The sequence below is a fragment of the Nerophis lumbriciformis genome, linkage group LG31 (assembly GCF_033978685.3).
Source record: "Nerophis lumbriciformis linkage group LG31, RoL_Nlum_v2.1, whole genome shotgun sequence".
Lineage (NCBI taxonomy): Eukaryota > Metazoa > Chordata > Actinopteri > Syngnathiformes > Syngnathidae > Nerophis > Nerophis lumbriciformis.
In genome coordinates, this window is record NC_084578.2 from 23,392 (window position 1) to 27,725 (window position 4,334).

Genomic DNA, 4,334 nt, shown 5'->3' on the forward strand with positions numbered 1-4,334 from the left:
CCTCAGGGATACCTATGATTTTATTGATAAAATCAAGAAGGTCTGCATTCCCCCAGATGCCATTTTGTTTACCATCGACATTGACAGCCTGTATACAAACATTGATATAAATGAGGGGATACAGGCTGTCAAAAATGTCTTCTACAGGTACCGCGACGTTAGCAGGCCCGAAAAGGAGCTCCTGCAGCTCCTCGACATTAATTTGAGGAGAAACGACTTTGAGTTTGACGGTCGTTTCTACCTCCAAATTAAGGGCACTGCTATGGGCAAGAAATTTGCACCGGCGTATGCCAACATTTTTATGGCAGAGTGGGAGACCTCTGCCTTGGCCGCCTGCCCAAAACGTCCTCTCCACTACTTCCGGTACCTGGATGACATCTGGGGTGTCTGGACCCATTCCAGTGAGGAGTTCAGCGTGTTCTTAAACACGCTGAACACTCACAATAAAAATATCACCATCAAGTCGACCACGAGCAACACATCGGTCGACTTTTTGGACACCACGACATTCAAGGGTCCCGACTTTGCCGACACGCAACACTTGGACATCAGGGTGTTCTTCAAGGAGACCGACACCCACGCGCTCCTCTTCAAAAGCAGCTTCCACCCCAAGCATACCTTCGCGGGGTTGGTGAAATCCCAATTGTTGAGGTTCCATCGTGTCTGCACCAGAAGGGAGGACTTCCTGACGGCCTCGAGGACCCTCTTTTCTGCCCTGAAGGGGAGGGGCTATTCCAGGTCCTTCCTCCGACGGCAGTTGAGGGTCTTCTTGGACCCGAAGGGGCCTCCCCCTGGGACCGACATGATCCCTCTCATCACCACCTACTCTCCCTCGGCCGTGCGGGTCGCCAAGAAGGTCAAAGACCACTTCCGGACCTTTGCGGAGAGTAGCGGGAGGCTGCCGGGGCGCTACGTGGTGCCGGCCTACCGTAAGAACCCCAACTTGAATGATCTGTTGGTCAGGGCCAGGGTCAGCTCACTGAGAGACCCGCCCTCCACTAGGAGGGACACCCTTGTCCGCCACTCACAATGGTTGGTGAACCCCCACAACCGCAAGGTTTTCCAGCCGTTGTGCCGTGGCGGCCGACACACCCGGAACTGTGTGTACGTGATTCGGTGCCAACGATGTGGCGATATGTACGTGGGCGAGACGGGCAATACCTTAGCTAGGAGATTCGCCCAACACAAGTACAACATCGTTAGGCATAAAAATACCAACACTCACCTGGTTCAGCATTTTCTCCGACACGGGTGGTCTTCCGTCCGGGCGACTGTCGTAGAGACGGATCCCAAATGGAGCCTCGCCCAACGCCACCGGGCGGAGCTCCTTTGGATCTCCAAATTGGGCACCAGACATCCAGGGGGCCTAAATGAGGTGTGAGTGTGAGCCCGTTGGATTGTGACGGACAGTGCACATTCCCGTTTTTCCCTTCTTTATTTTTCCCATACCCCCCACCCCCCCTCTTCCCTAACCCTAACCATTCCCTTCTCCTTACCTAAAACCTACCCCCAAACCTAACCAGCCAGTGCCTCCAATCCTCTTACGGCTCTCACTCTCCCTCGCTCGCCCTCCTGGACCTGCCAAAACAGACAGAAAACGCATTAAATATACTCACCTGGGGATGGGATACAATCGGAGCATCATATTAAGGGGAGGTAACAGGGAATACATACCTAAAACCTACCCCAACCCCAATCCTAAAACCTAACCCTAACCCTAACCCTAACCCTAACCCTAACCTCGGGTACGGTACACATACGTACATTCAGAGCATTACACTAAGGGGAGCCTACTGGGAATATCCTCTCCCAACTCTCTGTTTAATACTGAAGCCCTAGGTCACACATCCAGGGTACTTTCTGTATTATTTCTATTTGAATGTACTAGTGTTTGTCTATTATTATATATATATATATATATATATACATATAGATTTATTATAATATATTATATAATATTTATACCATATTACATTGTATTATATTATATATCATATAACAATAACAATGTCTATCATTTCATGTTATTGTTTTAGCAGACAGGATTTTGCAGTAGCATCCTGGGGCTTCAGAGGGTCACTGTTGTCTTCTTTTTACACTTGTGTTGTGGTCAAGACTTCTATTTTGAAGGCCAACTTGTGTTTGACGTGGACCCCACCCCTTCATTTAAATGTTATATTGCTATTAACACCTTTCTCCTGCAATACCTGTTTTCACTGCAAGGATAAAAGGTTGACTTTAGCCTACCTGCCGTGCTAACCTGCTAACTCTCTACAAACGAGTCAGGCCTGATGAAGGTATCTTACCGAAACGTTGCCATCTGACTCGTTTCATGTAAATATACATTTTCTACTTTTTTCATATTTTTCTGACACATTGTAGTATTTTTCTTGTATTTGTTTACTTGCCGTGTCCAGTTGAAGGCCTGGTCGCGGCGCGACGCTTTCGTTCCACTAGTCGCTATTTTCTGTAAATAAACAGCCTATTTTTGATACTACATGTGCTATTTTTACTCACGAGATATTCCGGTGGCTCATTAGCGCGAGATACAGCATATTTTTGAACAAAAAAGCGTATCTCACCGTTTATGCAGCCAGCCATCAACCGGAAGTGATTATCTTGACCTCGGCGGAAGTCCCGCCTCCGAGCATTCCGTTCTCTCTTTTTCACAAAGGAAACGGATAAAGACAATTTATTTTTATAAAGCGAACAAACCTTTTTTTCGCCAACCAGTTTTTCACATCATCCACACCAGCGACATATTAAAATAATTTTGCAATATGTCGGATGGTTTCGAATACGACTGGCTTCCGGTCAGGTCGGGGCGAAGACGCGCACGGCGACGTCAGGCTGCGCCTTCAGAGTGGCTCGCCCAGGATGATGAACGTTGTCATTATGACCAGGAGGAATATTTTTCTCAGTGGGATGAGCAGCGGCCCCAGAGGTCTTATGCGGATGTAGCACGGGGACGGCAGGATTCCTATCCGCGTCGCCCCTACCCGCAGACACGCCGCCATTTTGATGACCTACATCAAGAGCGCCGCAGCGCCCCTCAGTGGAATTATAGGAGAAACACACGCCAAAATAGGAATTTTGTGCCTTCAAGACAGCACTCTCAGGAGTACTTTAGGCCACAATATTCACCTCAAAGACGTCCCCGCTATCCTCCTCCCCCCAGGGGGACACGGAGGAAACGCCGGGATGCTTCCAGGAGGAATGGGCGCTCCCGTAATACCAGTAGAGACATGGACTCTAGGCCTCCCAGACATTATTCTCAGGACTATTTTTTACCTGAACATTGGCCTCAAAGACGTCCCCGCAATCCTCCCCGTCCCAAGAAGACACGCAAGAAGCGTCAGGACGCTTCTCGGAGGACTGCACCCCCTGACAACTCCACAACGTCCATGGAGGGGAATTTAAAAGCACAGTGTTTTTATAATATTATCAAAATAACACACCATTTGAATAATGTTACAAAAGACACTCACCCCCAGTCCATAATAAAAATGGAAGAGACGCTTGCCACCATGATCAAACCAGCGGTCTCCAACCCTGACGTTGAGACGCTTATCAGGTGCAATGCCAGGACTTGGGCATTAACGACGGTTGAGGTTTTAAGAGACCATTATAAAAACACTCTACAAGTGGAATTGGACAAGATAACCAGTTTTATTGACGAGGTTTGGAGACCCGCTTTTCAGCTGGCCTCTACATGGGCCAAGAAACATCTGGGACGCAGACTGATGGGGGACACCCTCGGGAAGGCCGAGGCTCTGATCGTCGCGGCCTTCGCCGACCCCCCTGTCAACGCGGAGGTGGTACGCCCGGCCCAGTCCTTGCCGGTCCAGACCGCCACCCGGGTATCGGTGGGCACCCATACTGACCCTACGGGCCCTGACGGGGCTCCTGGGGTGGTACGGGCTAGCAGCCCTCCGGCTCGGGTCGTCGCCCGGGTCTCGGTGGCTACCAGCACCGACGCCGTGGCTCCAGATTGGTCTCCTGAGGTGGATCGGGATGCAATCCCTCCAGCACGGGTTGCCCCGATCTTCCTTCCTCGTCGACCGGAACCACCCAAGGAGCAGAGGGTGACACAGCCCCGGGCCACGGACAGCGGGCCTGCCCAGGACACCCTCGGCGAGGCTCCGCCCACCCAGCTTATTCCTGCATCTCGCAGGAGGCTTCCTCTGGGATCACCTGCAAGACAAGACACACAGGAGACCCCCACTCAGACCGAGGACGACGATGACTCACCACGTGGGTCCACAAGCTCCGGGGCGGATCAAACCCAGGACACCCCCACCCATACAGAGGACGACGATGACTCACCAGGGGGA

At 51.0% G+C, this 4,334-nt stretch overlaps 1 long non-coding RNA gene across 1 annotated transcript; it reads right to left on the minus strand.

Moving 5' to 3' along the window:
- Positions 1-324: 324 nt before the first annotated feature.
- LOC140677454 (uncharacterized) lies at positions 325-2,989 on the minus strand. Its single transcript, XR_012049249.1, has 3 exons — positions 2,409-2,989; positions 1,497-1,578; positions 325-1,366 (listed from the first exon to the last, which is right to left on the minus strand). It is a non-coding gene; the product is annotated as an uncharacterized lncRNA (long non-coding RNA).
- Between the last annotated feature and the right edge of the window lie 1,345 nt (positions 2,990-4,334).